This window comes from Ranitomeya imitator, chromosome 3, assembly GCF_032444005.1.
Source record: "Ranitomeya imitator isolate aRanImi1 chromosome 3, aRanImi1.pri, whole genome shotgun sequence".
NCBI lineage: Eukaryota > Metazoa > Chordata > Amphibia > Anura > Dendrobatidae > Ranitomeya > Ranitomeya imitator.
The window spans coordinates 3,565,770-3,591,952 of NC_091284.1; the positions used below are offsets into that span (position 1 = coordinate 3,565,770).

General features: G+C 48.5%; 1 protein-coding gene across 1 annotated transcript in view; it reads right to left on the minus strand.

The window, feature by feature from the left end:
* ICOSLG (inducible T cell costimulator ligand) overlaps positions 1-26,183 on the minus strand; it is a 253,951-nt gene that overhangs the window by 122,586 nt on the left and 105,182 nt on the right. The window lies entirely within an intron of this gene.

The window sequence follows — 26,183 nt, forward strand, 5'->3', positions numbered from 1 at the left end:
AGCCTCCTGAAGCTTGAATCCCTGGTTTGGTGATGCTTTCGAAGCAGCTGGTCCCGGCTGTACCCAACGATCTTCTAGCTTAGGGAGACTTCGCCTCTCCCAGAAGGCACCTGGAATATGCAAATTAGCCTCCTGAAGCTTGAATCCCTGGTTTGGTGATGCTTTCGAAGCAGCTGGTCCCGGCTGTACCCAACGATCTTCTAGCTTAGGGAGACTTCGCCTCTCCCAGAAGGCACCTGGAATATGCAAATTAGCCTCCTGAAGCTTGAATCCCTGGTTTGGTGATGCTTTCGAAGCAGCTGGTCCCGGCTGTACCCAACGATCTTCTAGCTTAGGGAGACTTCGCCTCTCCCAGAAGGCACCTGGAATATGCAAATTAGCCTCCTGAAGCTTGAATCCCTGGTTTGGTGATGCTTTCGAAGCAGCTGGTCCCGGCTGTACCCAACGATCTTCTAGCTTAGGGAGACTTCGCCTCTCCCAGAAGGCACCTGGAATATGCAAATTAGCCTCCTGAAGCTTGAATCCCTGGTTTGGTGATGCTTTCGAAGCAGCTGGTCCCGGCTGTACCCAACGATCTTCTAGCTTAGGGAGACTTCGCTTCTCCCAGAAGGCACCTGGAATATGCAAATTAGCCTCCTGAAGCTTGAATCCCTGGTTTGGTGATGCTTTCGAAGCAGCTGGTCCCGGCTGTACCCAACGATCTTCTAGCTTAGGGAGACTTCGCTTCTCCCAGAAGGCACCTGGAATATGCAAATTAGCCTCCTGAAGCTTGAATCCCTGGTTTGGTGATGCTTTCGAAGCAGCTGGTCCCGGCTGTACCCAACGATCTTCTAGCTTAGGGAGACTTCGCTTCTCCCAGAAGGCACCTGGAATATGCAAATTAGCCTCCTGAAGCTTGAATCCCTGGTTTGGTGATGCTTTCGAAGCAGCTGGTCCCGGCTGTACCCAACGATCTTCTAGCTTAGGGAGACTTCGCTTCTCCCAGAAGGCACCTGGAATATGCAAATTAGCCTCCTGAAGCTTGAATCCCTGGTTTGGTGATGCTTTCGAAGCAGCTGGTCCCGGCTGTACCCAACGATCTTCTAGCTTAGGGAGACTTCGCTTCTCCCAGAAGGCACCTGGAATATGCAAATTAGCCTCCTGAAGCTTGAATCCCTGGTTTGGTGATGCTTTCGAAGCAGCTGGTCCCGGCTGTACCCAACGATCTTCTAGCTTAGGGAGACTTCGCTTCTCCCAGAAGGCACCTGGAATATGCAAATTAGCCTCCTGAAGCTTGAATCCCTGGTTTGGTGATGCTTTCGAAGCAGCTGGTCCCGGCTGTACCCAACGATCTTCTAGCTTAGGGAGACTTCGCTTCTCCCAGAAGGCACCTGGAATATGCAAATTAGCCTCCTGAAGCTTGAATCCCTGGTTTGGTGATGCTTTCGAAGCAGCTGGTCCCGGCTGTACCCAACGATCTTCTAGCTTAGGGAGACTTCGCTTCTCCCAGAAGGCACCTGGAATATGCAAATTAGCCTCCTGAAGCTTGAATCCCTGGTTTGGTGATGCTTTCGAAGCAGCTGGTCCCGGCTGTACCCAACGATCTTCTAGCTTAGGGAGACTTCGCTTCTCCCAGAAGGCACCTGGAATATGCAAATTAGCCTCCTGAAGCTTGAATCCCTGGTTTGGTGATGCTTTCGAAGCAGCTGGTCCCGGCTGTACCCAACGATCTTCTAGCTTAGGGAGACTTCGCTTCTCCCAGAAGGCACCTGGAATATGCAAATTAGCCTCCTGAAGCTTGAATCCCTGGTTTGGTGATGCTTTCGAAGCAGCTGGTCCCGGCTGTACCCAACGATCTTCTAGCTTAGGGAGACTTCGCTTCTCCCAGAAGGCACCTGGAATATGCAAATTAGCCTCCTGAAGCTTGAATCCCTGGTTTGGTGATGCTTTCGAAGCAGCTGGTCCCGGCTGTACCCAACGATCTTCTAGCTTAGGGAGACTTCGCTTCTCCCAGAAGGCACCTGGAATATGCAAATTAGCCTCCTGAAGCTTGAATCCCTGGTTTGGTGATGCTTTCGAAGCAGCTGGTCCCGGCTGTACCCAACGATCTTCTAGCTTAGGGAGACTTCGCTTCTCCCAGAAGGCACCTGGAATATGCAAATTAGCCTCCTGAAGCTTGAATCCCTGGTTTGGTGATGCTTTCGAAGCAGCTGGTCCCGGCTGTACCCAACGATCTTCTAGCTTAGGGAGACTTCGCTTCTCCCAGAAGGCACCTGGAATATGCAAATTAGCCTCCTGAAGCTTGAATCCCTGGTTTGGTGATGCTTTCGAAGCAGCTGGTCCCGGCTGTACCCAACGATCTTCTAGCTTAGGGAGACTTCGCTTCTCCCAGAAGGCACCTGGAATATGCAAATTAGCCTCCTGAAGCTTGAATCCCTGGTTTGGTGATGCTTTCGAAGCAGCTGGTCCCGGCTGTACCCAACGATCTTCTAGCTTAGGGAGACTTCGCTTCTCCCAGAAGGCACCTGGAATATGCAAATTAGCCTCCTGAAGCTTGAATCCCTGGTTTGGTGATGCTTTCGAAGCAGCTGGTCCCGGCTGTACCCAACGATCTTCTAGCTTAGGGAGACTTCGCTTCTCCCAGAAGGCACCTGGAATATGCAAATTAGCCTCCTGAAGCTTGAATCCCTGGTTTGGTGATGCTTTCGAAGCAGCTGGTCCCGGCTGTACCCAACGATCTTCTAGCTTAGGGAGACTTCGCTTCTCCCAGAAGGCACCTGGAATATGCAAATTAGCCTCCTGAAGCTTGAATCCCTGGTTTGGTGATGCTTTCGAAGCAGCTGGTCCCGGCTGTACCCAACGATCTTCTAGCTTAGGGAGACTTCGCTTCTCCCAGAAGGCACCTGGAATATGCAAATTAGCCTCCTGAAGCTTGAATCCCTGGTTTGGTGATGCTTTCGAAGCAGCTGGTCCCGGCTGTACCCAACGATCTTCTAGCTTAGGGAGACTTCGCTTCTCCCAGAAGGCACCTGGAATATGCAAATTAGCCTCCTGAAGCTTGAATCCCTGGTTTGGTGATGCTTTCGAAGCAGCTGGTCCCGGCTGTACCCAACGATCTTCTAGCTTAGGGAGACTTCGCTTCTCCCAGAAGGCACCTGGAATATGCAAATTAGCCTCCTGAAGCTTGAATCCCTGGTTTGGTGATGCTTTCGAAGCAGCTGGTCCCGGCTGTACCCAACGATCTTCTAGCTTAGGGAGACTTCGCTTCTCCCAGAAGGCACCTGGAATATGCAAATTAGCCTCCTGAAGCTTGAATCCCTGGTTTGGTGATGCTTTCGAAGCAGCTGGTCCCGGCTGTACCCAACGATCTTCTAGCTTAGGGAGACTTCGCTTCTCCCAGAAGGCACCTGGAATATGCAAATTAGCCTCCTGAAGCTTGAATCCCTGGTTTGGTGATGCTTTCGAAGCAGCTGGTCCCGGCTGTACCCAACGATCTTCTAGCTTAGGGAGACTTCGCTTCTCCCAGAAGGCACCTGGAATATGCAAATTAGCCTCCTGAAGCTTGAATCCCTGGTTTGGTGATGCTTTCGAAGCAGCTGGTCCCGGCTGTACCCAACGATCTTCTAGCTTAGGGAGACTTCGCTTCTCCCAGAAGGCACCTGGAATATGCAAATTAGCCTCCTGAAGCTTGAATCCCTGGTTTGGTGATGCTTTCGAAGCAGCTGGTCCCGGCTGTACCCAACGATCTTCTAGCTTAGGGAGACTTCGCTTCTCCCAGAAGGCACCTGGAATATGCAAATTAGCCTCCTGAAGCTTGAATCCCTGGTTTGGTGATGCTTTCGAAGCAGCTGGTCCCGGCTGTACCCAACGATCTTCTAGCTTAGGGAGACTTCGCTTCTCCCAGAAGGCACCTGGAATATGCAAATTAGCCTCCTGAAGCTTGAATCCCTGGTTTGGTGATGCTTTCGAAGCAGCTGGTCCCGGCTGTACCCAACGATCTTCTAGCTTAGGGAGACTTCGCTTCTCCCAGAAGGCACCTGGAATATGCAAATTAGCCTCCTGAAGCTTGAATCCCTGGTTTGGTGATGCTTTCGAAGCAGCTGGTCCCGGCTGTACCCAACGATCTTCTAGCTTAGGGAGACTTCGCTTCTCCCAGAAGGCACCTGGAATATGCAAATTAGCCTCCTGAAGCTTGAATCCCTGGTTTGGTGATGCTTTCGAAGCAGCTGGTCCCGGCTGTACCCAACGATCTTCTAGCTTAGGGAGACTTCGCTTCTCCCAGAAGGCACCTGGAATATGCAAATTAGCCTCCTGAAGCTTGAATCCCTGGTCTTGAATCTTTTGTACATTTATAACGAGATTATCCAATGAAGAGCACAGACCCTGAATATCCATGTCCACACCTGTGTCCTGAACCACCCAAATGTCTAGGGGAAAAAAAAGGCAAAACACAGTGCAAAGAAAAAAAAATGGTCTCAGAACTTCTTTTTTCCCTCTATTGAGAATCATTAGTACTTTGGGCCTCCAGTACTGTTATGTAAGGTAATTCAGTACCACAATGGACATAGAGGTCAGCGCACATACAGTGACCTGACCAAAACCCAAAAAACAAGAACGAGCTCTGAGACATGGGAACTCTGTTGACCGCAATCCCTAATCCTCTCCAACCACACTAAAGGCAGCCGTGGATTGCGCCTAACGCTCCCTATGCAACTCGGCACGGCCTGAGAAACTAGCTAGCCTGAAGATAGAAAATAAGCCTACCTTGCCTCAGAGAAATACCCCAAAGGAAAAGGCAGCCCCCACATATAATGACTGTGAGTTAAGATGAAAAGACAAACGTAGAGATGAAATAGATTTAGCAAAGCGAGGCCCAACTTTCTGAACAGAGCGAGGATAGGAAAGGTAACTTTGCGGTCAACACAAAACCCTACAAAAACCACGCAAAGGGGGCAAAAAGACCCTCCGTACCGAACTAACGGCACGGAGGTACACCCTCTGCGTCCCAGAGCTTCCAGCAAGCAGGAAAAAACAAATAGACAAGCTGGACAGAAAAAAACAGCAAACAAATAGCAAAGAATAACTTAGCTATGCAGAGCAGCAGGCCACAGGAACGATCCAGGAGGAGACAGGTCCAATACTAGAACATTGACTGGAGGCCAGGATCAAAGCACTAGGTGGAGTTAAATAGAGCAGCACCTAACGACTTCACCACATCACCTGAGGAAGGAAACTCAGAAGCCGCAGTACCACTTTCCTCCACCAACGGAAGCTCACAGAGAGAATCAGCCGAAGTACCACTTGTGACCACAAGAGGGAGCTCTGCCACAGAATTCACAACACAGGACACAAGAACGATCCAGGAGTGAACTAAACCAATACTGGAACATTGACAGGTGGCATGGAGCAAAGATCTAAGTGGAGTTAAATAGAGCAGCCAGCTAACGAATTAACCTCGTCACCTGAGGAAGGAAACTCAGAAACACCCACCAGAGGAAGTCCATGGACAGAACCAGCCGAAGTACCATTCATGACCACAGGAGGGAGCCCGACAACAGAATTCACAACAGACGTGCCTCACTAAAATCCACAGGATTCCCACGAATCCCTGACACTCCTGTATAGTTTGGTATGTTTCTTCTTCTTCCCTCCTTTAACTGATGAAGGTGCCTGTCTTCGGCACCTGCTATAGCGATCTATGGACTGAGATGGGCAGCCTGGGAAGGTGAGAGTGAACATGGACTTGATGCTCGTCAGTTTGTAGAGAAGAACTTCTATGTGGATGACGGGCTCAAGTATTTATTTTCGAGTGAAGAGGCTATCGATCTGCTCTCCTGGACTCAGGAAATACTCTCTTCATCAAATCTCAGGCTCAACAAGATTATCTCCAACAGTCAAGAGGTAATGGAGGTATTTCCATGTGAAGACTATGCCACAAGCTTAAAAGACCTCGATTTAGGTTCCGACGTCCATCCCACGCAACGCAGCCTCGGTCTGCTATGGGATATTAACCCCTATCTGACCTTGGACGGGATAGTACGTCCAAGGTCAGATCCCCTGCTTTGATGCAGGGCTCCGCGGTGAGCCCGCATCAAAGCCGGGACATGTCAGCTGTTTTGAACAGCTGACATGTGCCCGTAATAGGCGCGGGCAGAATCGCGATCTGCCCGCACCTATTAACCCTGCTGTTCTGTTCGGTCTGGGGAGACCTATTTTGAACTTTGGTATTTTTTGGGGTGTTCAAGATGCGGTTCTGAAACTTGTGGTTGATTGACTTAAATGAGGATGGGTCGGTCGGCCACGGGTTTCAGAGCCGCATCTTGAATATTTTAAAGAATATTGAAGTTCAAAGTCGGTCATTTTTGACCAACAGAACAGCAGGGTTAACTAGTTAAATGCCGCTGTCAAACGCAGACAGCGGCATTTAACTACCGCATCCGGCCGGGCGGCTGGAAATGACGGCATCGCCGACCCTCGTCACATGATCGGGGGTCGGCAATGCGTCTCCATTGTAACCATAGAGGTCCTTGAGACCTCTATGGTTACTGATCGCCGGTGGCTGTGAGCGCCACCCTGTGGTCGGCGCTCACAGCACACCTGCAATTCTGCTACATAGCAGTGATCAGCAGATCGCTGCTATGTAGCTGAGCCGATTGCGTTGTGCCTGCTTCTAGCCTCCCATGGAGGCTATTGAAGCATGGCAAAAGTAAAAAAAAAAGTTGAAAAAAATGTTAAAAAAAATAAAAAAAATATAAAAGTTTAAATCACCCCCCTTTCGCCCCAATCAAAATAAATCAATAAAAAAATATCAAATCTACACATATTTGGTATCGCCGCGCTCAGAATCGCCCGATCTATCAATTAAAAAAAAGCATTAACCTGATTGCTAAACAGCGTAGCGGGAAAAAATTCGAAACACCAGAATTACGCTTTTTTGGTCGCTGCGACATTGCATTAAAATGCAATAACGGGCGATCAAAAGAACGTATCTGCACCGAAATGCTATCATTAAAAACGCCATCTCGGCACGCAAAAAATAAGCCCTCAACCGACCCCAGATCACGAAAAATGGAGACGCTACGGGTATCGGAAAATGGCGCAATTTTTTTTATTTATTTTTTTTAGCAAAGTTTGGAATTTTTTTTCACCACTTAGATAAAAAATAACCTAGACATGTTTGGTGTCTATGAACTCGTAATGACCTGGAGAATCATAATGCCAGGTCAGTTTTAGCATTTAGTGAACCTAGCAAAAAAGCCAAACAAAAAACCAATGTGGGATTGCACTTTTTTTGCAATTTCACCGCACTTGGAATTTTTTTCCCGTTTTCTAGTACACGACATGCTAAAACCAATGATGTCGTTCAAAAGTACAACTCGTCCCACAAAAAATAAGCCCTCACATGGCCAAATTGATGGAAAAATAAAAATGTTACGGCTCTGGGAAGGAGGGGAGTGAAAAACGAACACGGAAAAACGAAAAATCCCATGGTCATGAAGGGGTTAAACAGGACGTATTTACTTTACAAGTGTCGCCCTCCGACAAACTATTCACCAAATGAGTTGTGCTATCTGTCATAAATAGTGATGAGCGAGTATACTCGGTACTCGAGATTTCCCGAGTACGCTCGGGTGTCCTCCGAGTATTTGTAAGTACTCGGAGAATTAGCTTTCAGCGCTGCAGCTGAATGATTTACATCTATTAGCCAACTTTATTACATGTGGGGATTCCCTAGCAACCAGGCAACCCCCACATGTACTTATGCTGGCTAACAGATGTAAATCATTCAGCTGCAGCGCTAAAAACTAAATCTCTGAGTACTTACAAATACTCGGAGGACACCCGAGCGTGCTCGGGAAATCTCGAGTACCGAGTATACTCGCTCATCACTACTCATAAACAGTGTCTACGATCCTCTTGGGTTCGTCGCACCCATCACTATTCAAAGCAAGATTCTGCTGAGACAGCTCACTGCTGAAAATACCGACTGGGATGCTCTGCTGCTGTCCCATAAACAACAAAGATGGGAGCCCTGGAAGAAGTCACTAAAGGTCTAAGAACAAATCCAAGTTCCACGTTGTTACTCTGTAAAATCTTCTTCAGTTGCCACCAGAAGAGAAGTCCACATTTTCTCCAAGTCATCTACAGAAGCCATAGCTGCAGTAGCTGATCTGAAGACCTTGGGAGCGCACAATGAAGTGCACTGTGGTTTCATTCTGGGTAAGGCCAAACTAACTCTTAACCTTGTACCAAGGATGGAACTTTGTGCCGCAGTATTAGCGGTAGAAATCGCTGAAGTCGTGAGAGATGAAATGGACATCACAATAGATTTCTTTACATTCTACACAGATAGTAGAGTGGTACTCAGACATATAACCAAACAAAACAATTCTACGTCTATGTGAGCAACAGAGTAGAGCGCATTAGATGTTTTGCTACTCCTGAGCAGTAGCATCGCATTCCCCTCTGATCTAGACCCAGCTGACCGAGGAACGAGACTCACAGCTGCATCCAAGCTCGGTGACAACATGTGGCTGACACCTCCAAGTATCTTATACGAGGATACCTATGATAACTACATCAGTAACGCATATGGGCTGGTGGATCCAGAATCTGACAAGGAAATTAGACCAACTCCTAACCTACAGGAAGGAGATCTCGTCCTTTTAAAAGACAAAGAGGCTCATTATAACCACTGGCCGATGGGTCTTATCACCAAGGTTGTGCCCAGTGATGACGGAAAGACTCCGAAGGTAGAAGTCAAGGTGACAAAAGGGGATTCAACTCGAATCTTCTTTCGCCCAGTCACTGAACTTGTGTTACTTCTACCGAAGGAGGACATCACATGAACTGAACATTGTTGGTGGACTCCATCACGGCGGAGAGCATACTTCCTCATACCCCAGCCTTGTTACGACATAAAACGCCCTGCGTGCATCCGGACTTGAACATTTTTCCGTGGATTAAACGTTACCATTGGATTGTTGGGTTGGTGGAAGAGTTGAATTGTTGCTGCTTCCTCAACCAGAAGATGGGTTTTTCTACTGAACTCATATTCATTTTATAATTTTTATTCAAGGACTACGCATCATCGTACAAGTAAGGACTTGAATTGTTGCATATTGTTTTCTTTTCTTCACTTTTCAAGTTCCATGTCAGCGTTGGACAGCAATGACTCGTCATGTCATACAGAGACATTGTGAAATCTGAAGATTTCAGACGGCGAGTGTTGTGTCCCATAAATGGGAACAACTTGTTGTGTATTTTCTGTGTTATGCATTTAATTCTGCTGTTTCTAGAGAGAAGCTCTGTCCTCTAAGTTTGTCCCTTTGTCTCTCCTGTAGTTGATGATGTTAGCCCTTGCTCCTCCCTTCTTCATTATCAGTTGCTGTAGCCATCTTTGGATGCACATGTATACTTCTCTGTTTGGGATTACTCTTTCCACCTGCTGCATTGTACTTCATAAAAGATTTCAGAGAATATTAACTCTGTTTCTCCTGGACTCTTAGTGCCAACTCAGCTTTACTGACTTGTAATATCTGAGGACGCCTGGCATGTGAGTACAACAATCATACAGTTATCTAAGGGACTAGATGGTTGCCCGATTCTAACGGATTGATGGCTAAGGATTTAAAGACTCATACTGCCTGAAAGAGTCAGAATATTTACATCTGGTATAACCTGGGCATCTCCTGTATATAATTATATATGTACAGCTGGTATAACCTGGGCATCTCCTGTATATAAACTACATCAACTTCAATAATTACAATATCCGCGTCACCTACAAAGTGGAAAATTATTCCATCTCCTTTCTGGATCTTGAACTACAAGGTAATATAGGACTACCAATTGATAGCAAAACACATTATAAACCATTAAAAGGCAATACTATTCAGCATGCCACAAGTCTTCATCCAAAACACACCATAAGATCCATCCCATTAGGAGAACATATTAGAATAAGAAGAAACTGTTCAGATGAGAAAAATATGAACAAAGAATTTAAAAACTTGCACATTAATCTGAAAAAATGCAATTATCCAAACTGGTATCTGAGGAGTACGATGGAAAAAGCCAACACTAAATATAGAGACGATCTGATAGAGCCCAAACAAAAGATTAAAAAGAATGAAGATACAAATAAGAAACCATATGTATGCTTACAATAGAGTAGACAGTTTCAAAAAAATATTATTTATAAATGTTTACACCCTAGCCAAAATTGTAGAATCAGGAGTAAATATTGTATCCAGACGAGCCCCAAATATTGAAAATAAAATATCACCGTTTTCATCCAGGTCACCAACACAAAATTGGCTTCATTGTAAAGGTTTTTTAAATGCGGCCATAACAAATGTAAAACGTGCAAGTATGCTCAAGTTATAAAAACCTTGAAAAATTCCAATGAAACACACACGTATAATATTAATCAATTCATTAATTGTAATTCAAATAATGTGATCTATAGAATCGACTGCAGTGCATGCCATCTAACTTACAGAGGTTGCCCTACAAGGAAACTTAAAACGCGCTTTGGAGAACATGTTAGAGACATAGATAAAAATAATAGTTCAGCCCGTAATATTTCCATGGCCTCCAAACATTTTATTCCTCAACATAATGGCAATACCTGTTCGCTAACAATATCAGGAATAGAGCAGCTAAAAAGCCAGAAGCGTGGAGGGGATACGAAAAGACGCCTCCTTACAAGGGAGGCATCCTGGATTTATAGTCTAGAGACAAGACATCCTGTAGGTCCTAATAAAAGAAACTAAATTATGTTTCATTATTAAAGATCAATTACTTGGTAATAACATTTTTTAATTTTATAAAATATTTTAAGACAAACCAACAGAATACGCTTATAATTAACAAATAATTTAGGTTCTGCTCGTCAGGACCTTCCCAAACTAGATCACATGACATGGGATAATTACATGATTGGTCTGTCAAGTAAATAAAAGGCTGCTGTTGTTGGAGTGCAGGTCAGCTGTGTCAAAGATCCACATTAGGATCGAAACGCGTCGCTTGGCCGCCAGTGCCTGGTGTGCCTATCCACGTCTACAGAGGATACTGCCGTTTGTAATGTTTTATTAATTGGAAAAATAAAGGAATTAATTTTTAAAGGAGCTGGAACATCTACTACTCTTCGTAAAGCTGCAAATCCACGTCAGATTCGGACGGAGTTCCGTGCACCTGAGACAGTCAGTGGCTGTCATATTCAAAGTACCCTTTGTCACGATTCCCCTGACCGCTGTCACCAATGGGTCAGGATTCACATCGTGACCGTCACCCCTACGTCACGGATTGAGGTGACTTTAGGCCAACAGACGGCTATCACATGTGCAGGGGGGCATATCTTAGTTATCCCTCCACTCCACGATGTGATGAGAAAACACACACAAGGCTATTGACCTCTTAGTTTACAGCAGGGGCTTATTCTAGGTATCCCACTGCTTTCAATATACCACAAACTGCAGGGATTTATGTATATCCCGCTTACAGTTCCACTTAACACTTGCAGCTCTCTGGCGCCCCCCTTACTCTCAGGTCAGATTAGGTACTGCACCTAGGGTAATTAGTCGCCAGAAAGGCTGCCTGCTATGTACTTGCTATTGGGCACGCTGCAGTGATGCAATAAACTACTCCCACTCAGGCAGGAACAATAATTAGCAACGCCGCAGTCGCTTCAGCATAACCGTAAAGTCTGCAAGGTATCACTGCCACCAGCTTCGATTAAACGGGTCCGAAGCTAACCCAACACAGTAGCGTAATTCTCATCCAGAGACAGGGTGTGTTTAGAGCATGGAGAATGAACTAACATATAATATTATATCCCATAAAAAATTAGGCAGTGCTTTATCAAAATTTTTTTATAAAGATGTTATAAATGAGACAATTGCAAATAAAGGGTAATTATAACATAAAGGGAATAAATGAGAAAAAGCAACACTCACATGTTCAAAGCATGACAGGCAACCAGGCTAGGGCAGTTTTCCATACGTCCCAACTCATGGGATGTACTCAGCTCTTCCAGGAAAATAGGACAAGAAGGAAGCTGGGGATGTGTGCAGACAGTTATAGCTTAAGCCTGTAACATCCCAGAAAGGGGTTGGATCACCTCGTCCCTCCTACCTCTTCAGTTTACTGATTTTACCCTAACCTATATCTAATTTCTATAATTCTGCTACAAAACATCTCATAGTCCTAACCAATCCATCATTCATCTCGGATTAACGTGAGCATTCTAATGAGATCAAATATGTCCTATCTGGGATACATATTTACAGAGAAAACCCTACTTCTTTACCAGACGGAGTTAGAAGCCCGTGTTTCGGGGAATGGGTAGGTACACCGAGTGAGAATAAAGGTACCGTCACACTTAGCGACGCTGCAGCGATACCGACAACGATCCGGATCGCTGCAGCGTCGTTGTTTGGTCGCTGGAGAGCTGTCACACAGACCGCTCTCCAGCGACCAACGATCCCGAGGTCCCCGGTAACCAGGGTAAACATCGGGTAACTAAGCGCAGGGCCGCGCTTAGTAACCCGATGTTTACCCTGGTTACCAGCGTAAAAAAACAAACAGTACATACTTACATTCAGCTGTCTGTCCCTTGCCGTCTGGTTCCTGCACTGACTGCTGGCCGTAAAGTGAAAGTGAAAGCACAGCACAGCGGTGAGTCACACAGCTCCATTATTGTTAGGTAATCTGCGCCAGCTAACTTCTCAAGCAGCTCCTCAATGCGCGGCATTGGGTGCGCATCTGAGGCTGTGATGGCGTTGAGCCCCCTGTAGTCCACGCAGAACCGGGTGGTCCGGTCCTTCTTTGGCACGAGAACTACAGGTGATGCCCACGCGCTCTTTGACCGTCGAATCACCCCCAGCTGTAACATCTCATCGATCTCTTGGCGCATAGTCTGCTGCACCTGGTCAGAGATTCGATAGGGTGTTCTGTTGTGAATTCTGTGGCAGAGCTCCCTCCTGTGGTCACAAGTGGTACTTCGGCTGATTCTCTCTATGAGCTTCCGTTGGTGGAGGAAAGTGGTACTGCGGCTTCTGAGTTTCCTTCCTCAGGTGATGTGGTGAAGTCGTTAGGTGCTGCTCTATTTAACTCCACCTAGTGCTTTGATCCTGGCCTCCAGTCAATGTTCTAGTATTGGACTTGCTTCCTCCTCGATCGTTCCTGTGGCCTGCTGCTCTGCATAGCTAAGTTGCTCTTGTGTTATTTTTGTTTGCTGTTTTTTCTGTCCAGCTTGTTTATTTGGTTTTTCTTGCTTGCTGGAAGCTCTGGGACGCAGAGGGTGTACCTCCGTGCCGTTAGTCGGTACGGAGAGTCTTTTTGCCCCCTTTGCGTGGTTGTTTGTAGGGTTTTGTGTTGACCGCAAAGTTACCTTTCCTATCCTCGCTCTGTTCAGAAAGTCGGGCCTCACTTTGCTAAATCTATTTCATCTCTACGTTTGTCTTTTCATCTTAACTCACAGTCATTATATGTGGGGGGCTGCCTTTTCCTTTGGGGTATTTCTCTGAGGCAAGGTAGGCTTATTTTCTATCTTCAGGCTAGCTAGTTTCTCAGGCTGTGCCGAGTTGCATAGGGAGCGTTAGGCGCAATCCACGGCTGCCTCTAGTGTGGTTGGAGAGGATTAGGGATTGCGGTCAGCAGAGTTCCCACGTCTCAGAGCTCGTTCTATGTTTTTTGGTTATTGTCAGGTCACTGTATGTGCTCTGACTTCTATGTCCATTGTGGTACTGAATTACCAAATCATAACAGTACTGGAGGACAAAAGTACTAATGATTCTCAATAGAGGGAAAAAAGAAGTTCTGAGACCATTTTTTTTTTCTCTGCACTGTGTTTTGCCTTTTTTTTCCCCTAGACATTTGGGTGGTTCAGTACACAGGTGTAGCGATGGACATTAAAGGTCTGTCTTCATGTGTGGATCAGCTCACGGCAAGAGTACAAAATATTCAAGACTTTGTGGTTCAGAATTCTATGTTAGAACCAAGAATTCCTATTCCTGATTTGTTTTTTGGAGATAGAACTAAATTTCTGAGTTTCAAAAATAATTGTAAACTATTTCTGGCTTTGAAACCTCGCTCCTCTGGTGACCCAGTTCAACAAGTCAGGATCATTATTTCTTTTTTACGTGGCGACCCTAAGGACTGGGCATTTTCTCTTGCGCCAGGAGATCCTGCATTATGTAATATTGATGCGTTTTTCCTGGCGCTCGGATTGCTGTACGATGAACCTAATTCAGTGGATCAGGCAGAAAAAAATTTACTGACTCTGTGTCAGGGTCAGGATGAGATAGAGGTATATTGTCAGAAATTTAGAAAGTGGTCCGTGCTCACTCAATGGAATGAAGGTGCGCTCGCAGCTATTTTCAGAAAGGGTCTCTCTGAAGCCCTTAAGGATGTCATGGTGGGATTTCCTATGCCTGCTGGTCTGAATGAGTCTATGTCTTTGGCCATTCAGATCGGCCGACGCTTGCGTGAGCGTAAATCTGTGCAGTAAATTTGGCGGTATTATCCGAGCATAAACCTGAGCCTATGCAGTGCGATAGGACTTTGACCAGAGTAGAACGGCAGGAACACAGACGTCAGAATGGGCTGTGTTTCTACTGTGGTGATTCCACTCATGCTATCTCTGATTGTCCTAAGCGCACTAAGCGGTTCACTAGGTCTGCCACCATTGGTACGGTACAGTCAAAATTTCTTTTGTCCGTTACCTTGATCTGCTCTTTGTCATCTTATTCTGTCATGGCATTTGTGGATTCAGGCGCTGCCCTGAATTTGATGGACTTGGAGTATGCTAGGCGTTGTGGGTTTTTCTTGGAGCCCTTGCAGTGTCCTATTACATTGAGAGGAATTGATGCTACGCCTTTGGCCAAGAATAAGCCTCAGTATTGGACCCAGCTGACCATGTGCATGGCTCCTGCACATCAGGAGGATATTCGCTTTCTGGTGTTGCATAATCTGCATGATGTGGTCGTGTTGGGGTTGCCATGGCTACAAGTCCATAATCCAGTATTAGATTGGAAATCCATGTCTGTGTCCAGCTGGGGTTGTCAGTGGGTACATGGTGATGTCCCATTTCTGTCTATTTCGTCATCCACCCCTTCTGAGGTCCCAGAATTCTTGTCTGATTACCGGGATGTATTTGATGAGCCCAAGTCCGATACCCTACCTCCGCATAGGGATTGTGATTGTGCTATCGATTTGATTCCTGGTAGTAAATTCCCAAAAGGTCGACTGTTTAATTTATCTGTGCCTGAGCACGCCGCCATGCGGAGTTATGTGAAGGAGTCCTTGGAGAAGGGGCATATTCGCCCATCATCGTCGCCATTGGGAGCGGGGTTCTTTTTTGTGGCCAAGAAGGATGGTTCGCTGAGACCTTGTATAGATTACCGCCTTCTAAATAAGATCACGGTTAAATTTCAGTACCCCTTGCCGCTGTTATCTGATTTGTTTGCTCGGATTAAGGGGGCTAGTTGGTTCACCAAGATAGATCTTCGTGGTGCATATAATCTTGTGCGTATTAAGCGAGGCGATGAATGGAAAACTGCATTTAATACGCCCGAGGGCCATTTTGAGTATCTAGTGATGCCATTCGGACTTGCCAATGCTCCATCAGTGTTTCAGTCCTTTATGCATGACATCTTCCGAGAGTACCTGGATAAATTCCTGATTGTATACTTGGATGATATTTTGGTCTTTTCGGATGATTGGGAGTCTCATGTGAAGCAGGTCAGAACGGTGTTTCAGGTCCTGCGTGCTAATTCTTTGTTTGTGAAGGGATCAAAGTGTCTCTTTGGTGTTCAGAAGGTTTCATTTTTGGGGTTCGTTTTTTCCCCTTCTACTATCGAGATGGACCCTGTTAAGGTCCAGGCCAGCCATGATTGGACTTAGCCGACATCTCTGAAAAGTCTGCAAAAGTTCCTGGGCTTTGCTAATTTTTATCGTCGCTTCATCTGCAATTTTTCTAGTATTGCTAAACCATTGACCGATTTGACCAAGAAGGGTGCTGATGTGGTCAATTGGTATTCTGCTGCTGTGGAAGCTTTTCAAGAGTTGAAGCGTCGTTTTTGTTCTGCCCCTGTGTTGTGTCAGCCAGATGTTTCGCTTCCGTTCCAGGTCGAGGTTGATGCTTCTGAGATTGGAGCGGGGGCTGTTTTGTCGCAAAGAAGTTCTGATTGCTCAGTGATGAAACCATGCGCCTTCTTTTCCAAGAAGTTTTCGCCTGCTGAGCGAAATTATGATGTTGGCAATCGAGAGTTGCTGGCCATGAAGTGGGCATTCGAGGAGTGGCGTCATTGGCTTGAGGGAGCTAAGCATCGCGTGGTGGTATTGACTGATCATAAGAACTTGACTTATCTCGAGTCTGCCAAGCGCTTGAATCCTAGACAAGCTCGTTGGTCGTTGTTTTTTGCCCGTTTTGACTTTGTGATTTCGTACCTTCCGGGCTCTAAAAATGTGAAGGCGGATGCCCTGTCTAGGAGTTTTGTGCCCGACTCTCCGGGTTTGTCTTAGCCGGTGGGTATTCTCAAAGAGGGAGTAATTGTGTCTGCCATCTCCCCTGATTTGCGGCGGGTGCTGCAAAAATTTCAGGCTAATAAACCTGATCGTTGCCCAGCGGAGAAACTGTTTGTCCCTGATAGGTGGACGAATAAAGTTATCTCTGAGGTTCATTGTTCGGTGTTGGCTGGTCATCCTGGAATCTTTGGTACCAGAGAGTTAGTGGCTAGATCCTTTTGGTGGCCATCTCTGTCGCGGGATGTGCGTTCTTTTGTGCAGTCCTGTGGGATTTGTGCTCGGGCTAAGCCCTGCTGTTCTCGTGCCAGTGGGTTGCTTTTGCCCTTGCCGGTCCCGAAGAGGCCTTGGACACATATCTCTATGGATTTTATTTCAGATCTTCCCATCTCTCAAAAAATGTCACTCATTTGGGTAGTTTGTGATCGCTTCTCTAAGATGGTCCATTTGGTACCCTTGTCTAAATTACCTTCCTCCTCTGATTTGGTGCCATTGTTCTTCCAGCATGTGGTTCGTTTACATGGCATTCCAGAGAATATCGTTTCTGACAGAGGTTCCCAGTTTGTTTCGAGGTTTTGGCGAGCCTTTTGTGCTAGGATGGGCATTGACTTGTCTTTTTCCTCGGCTTTCCATCCTCAGACTAATGGCCAGACCGAACGAACCAATCAGACCTTGGAAACATATCTGAGATGCTTTGTTTCTGCTGATCAGGATGACTGGGTGTCCTTTCTGCCTTTGGCTGAGTTCGCCCTTAATAATCGGGCCAGCTCGGCTACCTTGGTTTCGCCGTTTTTCTGCAACTCTGGGTTCCATCCTCGTTTCTCTTCAGGGCAGGTTGAGTCTTCGGACTGTCCTGGTGTGGATACTGTGGTGGACAGGTTGCAGCAGATTTGGACTCATGTAGTGGACAATTTGACCTTGTCCCAGGAGAAGGCTCAACATTTTGCTAATCGCAGACATCGTGTTGGGGATTTGGTTTGGTTGTCTTCTCGTCATATTCCTATGAAGGTTTCCTCTCCTAAGTTTAAACCTCGTTTCATTGAACCGTATAGGATTTCTGAGGTTCTTAATCCTGTGTCTTTTCGTTTGACCATTCCAGATTCTTTTTCCATCCATAACGTATTCCATAGGTCATTGTTGCGGAGATACCCATTGGCTTGGACCAGCATGTCCAGGAGGGTGTCTTCCTCACCGTCTTCGGGCAAGCTGCAGACCGGTAGGAAGAATGGTTCACGTTCGTGATGAGCCTTCATCATGTTGACGTGAAAGGCCTTTCGCCTACCCCGAGCGTGGTCAAGCGTGACCACGTACGTGACCGGGTTGAGTGGTTGGTGGACGACGTACGGGCCCTCCCAGGCTGCCTGAAGCTTATCCGTTGGTACGGGGACCAGCACCCACACCTTTTGACCCACGTGGTAGGTCCGCTCCCGGGCGTTCTGGTCATACCAGTGCTTCTGATCAGCCTGAGCCTGCGTCATGTTGTCATGCACCAACTGCATCAAGGTCTGCATCTTGTCACGGAAGCGCATGACATACTCCACTATGGACACTTCAGAAGGGTTCGGCTCCTCTTCCCAGGATTCTCTTACCAACCCCAGGGGTCCCCGGACTCGCCTGCCGTACAGGAGCTCGAAGGGGGAGAACCCCGTCGAGGCCTGCGGAACCTCTCGGTAAGCGAACAGCAGGTGTGGGAGGTACCGCTCCCAGTCGCGCCCTTGAGTCTCAACCAGCATGCGTAGCATCTGTTTGAGGGTACCATTGAAGCGTTCACACAAGCCATTGGTCTGTGGGTGATACGTACTCGATACCAGGTGCTTCACCTGCATTCTCTTACAGAGAGCCTCCATTAGGCGAGACATAAATTGGGTCCCCTGATCAGTAAGCATTTCCCTGGGAAACCCTACACTTGAAAAGATGGCCAACAGGGCATCCGCCACCTTATCTGCCCTAGTTGACGACAGAGCTACTGCCTCTGGGTACCGGGTAGCATAGTCTACCACAGTAAGGATGTATTGCTTTCCAGAGCTGCTGGGGACGGCCAGTGGGCCCACAATGTCCACCGCGATCCTCTGGAAAGGCTCCTCTATCACTGGCAAAGGGATCAGGGGAGCCTTAAGAGCAGGCCCCACCTTCCCCACTCTTTGACAAGTGATACAGGAGCGGCAGTAGTTTGACACATCTGTCCCCATCTTAGGCCAATAGAAGTGTTGAGACAGCCGGGCCTTAGTTTTGCTGATCCCCAAGTGTCCAGCTAGCGGGATCTCATGGGCAAACGCACCCGGTCTCTGGAAGAGAATTACGCTACTGTGTTGGGTTAGCTTTATTAGTCTTGAGACAATTGTGTACGGGTAATTATCCCCTCCCTTTCTCTTCGTTTTTCTATCCTATCTTTTATTTGGCAACCATGGTTGTGCTGGGAGAAACCTTCTATGAGCAGCAGACCAGAGACACCCTTGTTGCCTTATGCAAGTCACAGCACATTGACTTTGCGGGCAAAAACAAAGCTCAACTGGTCGCAGTTCTGGTGCAATGGGAAGCCGACCAAGCCAGGTCACAGAGCCCAGAGACCGCAGAAGCCAGCACCAGCAAACATGGTGCTGCAGCAGAGGTCCAACCACTGAATGCTGGCCCTGTTAGCAATCCGGGCAAATTGGACCCCCACCTGCAGGCGGCCTTGAAAGAATTCCCCACTGATGACCATGAGGGACATCGGCAGCTGATTCAGCAATACCGGCAGGAGGCCCAGGCCCAGCAAGCCGAGCGGGAGGCTGAGAGAGCCGAGCGCCAAGCCCAGCGAGAACATGAACTGGAGATGCTCCGGCAGGGGGGGGATGTCCTCCACCGCCCAGAGACGTGAGCCCAGCAGCGCTCAGATGCCTAAGCCCCGGCCCGATCACTTTCCTGTTATGGAGAAGGACAGGGACTTGGACACTTTTCTGCGGGCCTTTGAGAAAGCCTGCAGACAGTACCGGCTGCCTACAGATGAATGGGCCCGATACCTGACACCAGGGCTGAGAGGTAAAGCTCTGGAGGCGTTTGCTGCCCTCCCTCAAGAACAAGATGGTGACTATGAGGCCATCAAGCAGGCTCTGATAGCCAAGTACCAGCTTACACCCGAGGTGTACCGTAGAAAGTTTCCCGACCCTCCAACGTGGCCCACACGACAGTTACAGTGATGTGGTGCATGGACTGGGGACCCACTTTGACCAGTGGACCCAAGGACTGTCAGTGACCACCTTTGCACAGCTGCGAGACCTGATGATCAAAGACCAGTTCTTTCATCTTTGCCCAGCTGGGGTGCGAAAGTTCGTGATGGACAGAGAACCCAAAGACGTGACGAAAGCAGCGCAGATTGCTGATGCCTATGAGGCCAACCGTAGATCGGAAGTGCGGAAGCCAGTCACCACCAGCTGGAGAGGGGGTAAGCCTGCAACCAACGCCAGTACCCCTGCCAGCCATCACACCAGAGGTCCTGTCCCCGTAGCCAACAGCACCAGACCTACCACCGAACCTCGCAAGTGTTTCACCTGCCATCAGACTGGTCATATCAGTCCCTCCTGCCCAACCAAGCAGAAGAACACCCCAGCCAAGGCCCCAGGGCCTAATGCAGCAGTTCTTTTGGTGGGTGGTGTGGTTGGGAGGGTATGTGACAACGTGCACTGTGGGAGGCCATGTTGCTACAGGCCTCAAGGACACCAGGGCTGAACGAACCCTCATCCGACCCGAACTGGCGGCCCCTCATTCCCCTCATTCCGGGGAAAACCCTAACTGTCACTGGGATTGGGGGCATCAGCTGTCCCTTACCGATGGCCCGGGTTTTTATTGATTGGGGTGCCGGGAGCGGGGTGAAGGAAGTGGGGCTGTCTGATAATTTGCCCACTGATGTTTTGTTGGGGACTGATTTGGGGAGGTTGGTTGCCCACTACGTCACTGATACCCCTCCCCAATCTACTAATAAGGGTAACGTTAACCCTGATGATGATGATGATGATGGGAGATCGCATGTGTTACCTGACCATGCTTTATCTTGTAATGATGCATCTATTAACCATTTTTTTCCTAGGATTGATGGTGAAAATGTTGTACCTGTGCCAGCTGAACCTGATAATGATTTTTCTGTGAAGGTTAATGTGTCCATAGGTACAGGCGTGCCCAGCCACGTCGCTCTGCGGAGTGAGACGGCTGAGGAACCCCTAACAGGGGCAAGTGTCGGTGCTACAGGAAATGGGGAGAAGCATGGGAACCGTGAGAAAGGTGATGCCATGAAAGTGACCAGTGCCACCGAGGAAGGTAACTGGCCCATAAGTAGCACTGCCCCTGGAGTGTTGGGGGTGGATGGGGAGGTAGAGCCCATAGCAGCGCCGGCTGATGGGTCTGTAGAAACCCCCGGGGAGACAGCCTACGTAGCTGCTGTCACCCGCAGTTAGAGTGCCCGGAACGCAGGTAACTGTCGGCCTTCCGGACCCCCCTCAGTCATTACTGTGACTGAACCAGCGGTGGACCCAGAGCAGGTCCAAGAGGGTTCCCGTGGGGAAGGGACCCTGACGTCGCTTCTGGCTTCCCCTAGCCAGGAGTTTCAGGCCACTCTGCACACAGATGCGAGCCTAGAGAGTTTGAGACAACTTGCCCGGACGCACTTCTCCGAGACTGATAAGGAGAAGGTGTTCTGGGAACAAGGAAGGTTGTACCGGGAGACAGTACCCGGAGAATCACAAAAGGAGCGGTTGAGGGAAAGACAGCTGGTCGTCCCGCAGCAATTCCGGGGTGAGTTGTTGCGGATTGCCCATGAGATCCCGCTAGCTGGACACTTGGGGATCAGCAAAACTAAGGCCCGGCTGTCTCAACACTTCTATTGGCCTAAGATGGGGACAGATGTGTCAAACTACTGCCGCTCCTGTATCACTTGTCAAAGAGTGGGGAAGGCGGGGCCTGCTCTTAATGCTCCCCTGATCCCTTTGCCAGTGATAGAGGAGCCTTTCCAGAGGATCGCGGTGGACATTGTGGGCCCGCTGGCCGTCCCCAGCATCTCTGGAAAGCAATACATCCTTACTGTGGTAGACTACGCTACCCGGTACCCAGAGGCAGTAGCTCTGTCGTCAACTAGGGCAGATAAGGTGGCGGATGCCCTGTTGGCCATCTTTTCATGTGTAGGGTTTCCCTTACTGATCAAAGGGCCCAATTTATGTCTCGCCTAATGGAGGCTCTCTGTAAGAGAATGCAGGTGAAGCACCTGGTATCGAGTGCGTATCACCCACAGACCAATGGCTTGTGTGAACGCTTCAATGGTACCCTCAAACAGATGCTACGCATGCTGGTTGAGACTCAAGGGCGCGACTGGGAGCGGTACCTCCCACACCTGCTGTTCGCATACCGAGAGGTTCCGCAGGCCTCTACGGGGTTCTCCCCCTTCGAGTTCCTGTACGGCAGGCGAGTCCGGGGACCCCTGGGGTTAGTAAGAGAATCCTGGGAAGAGGAGCCGAACCCTTCTGAAGTGTCCATAGTGAAGTATGTCATGCGCTTCCGTGACAAGATGCAGACCTTGACGCAGTTGGCGCATGACAACATGATGCAGGCTCAGGCTGATCAGAAGCACTGGTACGACCAGAACGCCCGGGAGCGGACCTACCACATGGGTCAAAAGGTGTGGGTGCTGGTCCCCGTACCAACGGATAAGCTTCAGGCAGCCTGGGAGGGCCCGTACGTTGTCCACCCACAGCTCAACCCGGTCACGTACGTGGTCACGCTTGACCACGCTCGGGGTAGGCGAAAGGCCTTTCACGTCAACATGATGAAGGCTCATCACGAACGTGAACCTTTCGTCCTACCGGTCTGCAGCTTGCCCGAAGACGGTGAAGAAGACACCCTCCTGGACATGCTGGACCAAGCCAAGGCCAATGGGTCCATCGAGGATGTGGAGGTAAGCGCCTCGTTAACTGAATCCCAGCGGTTGCAGTTGCAAACCACACTGGAACCCTTCCGGGTCGTGTTCTCCAACCGACCTGGGAGGACTCAGTTAGCAGTCCACGAGGTGGACACCGGGAATCACGCCCCACTACAGCGAACACCCTATCGAATCTCTGACCAGGTGCAGCAGACTATGCGCCAAGAGATTGATGAGATGTTACAGCTGGGGGTGATTCGACGGTCAAAGAGCGCGTGGGCATCACCTGTAGTTTTCGTGCCAAAGAAGGACCGGACCACCCGGTTCTGCGTGGACTACAGGGGGCTCAACGCCATCACAGCCTCGGATGCGCACCCAATGCCGCGCATCGAGGAGCTGCTTGAGAAGTTAGCTGGCGCAGATTACCTAACAATAATGGATCTGAGTTGAGGATACTGGCAGATTCCCCCGAGGCGCAGGAAAAGTCCGCCTTTATCACACCCTTTGGACTGTACGAGTCCACGGTCATGCCCTTCGGCATGAAGAATGCCCCTGCCACTTTCCAGCGGATGGTCAACCTCCTGCTTCAGGGACTGGAGACGTACGCCGTGGCGTACTTGGATGACATTGCCATCTTCAGTCCCTCCTGGAAGGAACACCTGCAGCATCTCGAGGAGGTGCTCAGGCGAATTCACCAAGCAGGACTGACTATCAAGCCGGGAAAGTGTCAGATGGGCATGAGGGAGGTTCACTACCTGGGGCATCGGGTAGGCGGAACACCCTGAAGCCAGAGCCTGACAAAGTGGGAGTGATCGTGAACTGGCCCACTCCCGTGACCAAGAAACAGGTGATGTCCTTCTTGGGCACTGCAGGGTACTATAGACGCTTCGTACAGCACTATAGTAGCCTGGCAAAACCTTTGACGGACCTCACCAGGAAGAAGCTACCCCACATCGTCAACTGGACAGATGGCTGTGAGGGGGCCTTCAAGGCGTTGAAAACCGCACTGTGCAACGCCCCTGTGTTGAAAGCAGTCGACAGCAGTCGACCGTACTTGGTGCAGACCGATGCCAGCGAGTTTGGCCTTGGTGCTGTGCTCAGCCAGGTTGACTCGGAGGACCAAGAGCACCCCGTGTTATACCTGAGCCGGAAGCTTTTGCCGAGGGAAGTGGCCTACTCCACCATCGAGAAGGAGTGCCTGGCCATAGTCTGGGCCCTGCAGCGCTTGCAGCCCTACTTGTACGGTCGCACCTTCACTGTGGTGACCGACCACGACCTTCTGCGCTGGCTAAACACCATGTGTGGAACCAACGGCAGGTTGCTACGCTGGAGCCTTGCCTTTCAGCAGTTTGACTTCACCATTGAACACAAAACGGGCAAAGAGCATTGGAATGCAGATGGACTCTCCCGCCAGGGTGAACCTACTGAGGTGCCCATGGAGGCATACCGTGGGGTACTGCCTCCCTAGCGCACACCAAAAGGGGGAGGTGTCACGATATGGTATGAAATATCATAAGTAGTGTTGAGCGATACCGTCCGATACTTGAAAGTATCGGTATCGGATAGTATCGGCCGATACCCGAAAAGTATCCGATACCAATACAAGTCAATGGGACATCAAGTATCGGAAGGTATCCTGATGGATCCCAGGGTCTGAAGGAGAGGAAACTCTCCTTCAGGCCCTGGGATCCATAGTGAGGTGTAAAATAAAGAATTAAAATAAAAAATATTGTAATATTCACCTCTCCGGCGGCCCCTGGAACATCACCGCGAGGAACCGGCGTCCGGCAGGCTTCTTTGTTCAAAATGAGCGCCTTTAGGACCTGCGGAATGACGTCGCTTCTTCTGATTGGTCGCGTGCCGCCCATGTGACCGCCACGCGACCAATCAGAAGCCGCGACGTCATTCCACAGGTCCTAAAGGCGCTCATTCTAGGAATTTATCTGAGGAATGACGTCGCGGCTTCTGATTGGTCGCGTGGCGGTCACATGGGCGGCACGCGACCAATCAGAAGCCGCTACGTCATTCCGCAGGTCCTAAAGGCGCTCATTTTGAACAAAGAAGCCTGCCGGACGCCGGTGACTCGCGGTGATGTTCCAGGGGCCGCCGGAGAGGTGAATATAACAATATTTTTTATTTTAATTCTTTATTTTACACCTCCGATACCGATACCCGATACCACAAAAATATCGGATCTCGGTATCGGAATTCCGATACCGCAAGTATTGGCCGATACCCGATACTTGCGGTATCGGAATGCTCAACACTAATCATAAGTAGTTCTCTTGCTAGCCTGCGTGGGCTAAGCCCCCCTTCTTGGAGTGATACTGCAAATTCCTGGCTTTCCTTCTCAGAGAGTGTGGGGGTTAGGAGAGCCAAAAGTATTTACGACCGGCATTTCCTGTGTAAGCTCTTGTTCAGCTATAAGTGAAGTAGAAACTTCGAGGATCCATGAAAGATTCTTTGTTTAGTTTTTGTTAGATATTAGGCAAACGATTTAAGCTAGACATACGAAAATATATAGTCTTACTCTCACTCGGTGTACCTACCCATTCCCCGAAACACGGGCTTCTAACTCCGTCTGGTAAAGAAGTAGGGTTTTCTCTGTAAATATGTATCCCAGATAGGACATATTTGATCTCATTAGAATGCTCACGTTAATCCGAGATGAATGATGGATTTGTTAGGACTATGAGATGTTTTGTAGCAGAATTATAGAAATTAGATATAGGTTAGGGTAAAATCAGTAAACTGAAGAGGTAGGAGGGACGAGGTGATCCAACCCCTTTCTGGGATGTTACAGGCTTAAGCTATAACTGTCTGCACACATCCCCAGCTTCCTTCTTGTCCTATTTTCCTGGAAGAGCTGAGTACATCCCATGAGTTGGGACGTATGGAAAACTGCCCTAGCCTGGTTGCCTGTCATGCTTTGAACATGTGAGTGTTGCTTTTTCTCATTTATTCCCTTTATGTTATAATTACTGTCACGATTCCCCTGACCGCTGTCACCAATGGGTCAGGATTCACACCGTGACCGTAAATACTTTTGGCTTTCCTAACCCCAACACTCTCTGAGAAGGAAAGCCAGGAATTTGCAGTATCACTCCAAGAAGGGGGGCTTAGCCCACGCAGGCTAGCAAGAGAACTACTTATGATATTTCATACCATATCGTGACACCCTTCTAGTACCTTCCATGACATGCCAGCTCAGTACACACACACTGGAGCTGTGGTCCCCCTCGCGGAACCTCCTTCTCTATATACTAGGTAGCTCTTCTGTTCACTTTGCCAGCTCCTCCCTTCCTTCCTGTCATAGTTACAGGCCCCCTCCATCTGCCTGTGAAATTCTATACCACTCTTCCCCCCACTGGCTGAAAGACATGTGCTCCCTTTGTTGTATGATAGAGTTATTCAAGTTGAAATAACGCGACCCCAAGTAGTGATATAGGTGTGAAAGTGACATATTTGGGATGTGCAATGGTAGAACTACACACCAGTGAATTTTCTAGACTCCAAGAAGTGGATTCCTACTTAACTGGGTCATACTTCCACTCCATTTTAGGACTCAATAGAACGCTAATTTTAAAACAAGATCAATGATAGTGTTGTCGTTGCGCCATGAGACCCCCCCCCACCACGTGATGAAATTAATGAAGTTTTGGTGGCTTTGAAGAGGGGTGGGCTTTTCTGGGCACAGCCCACAGAGTGAGCTCATCAAGCAGAACATATAACATTAAGGAGCAGAGTTAGGAGATCTTTGCCCAGGAAGTCAGCTAACAGAAGCTCTGCAATC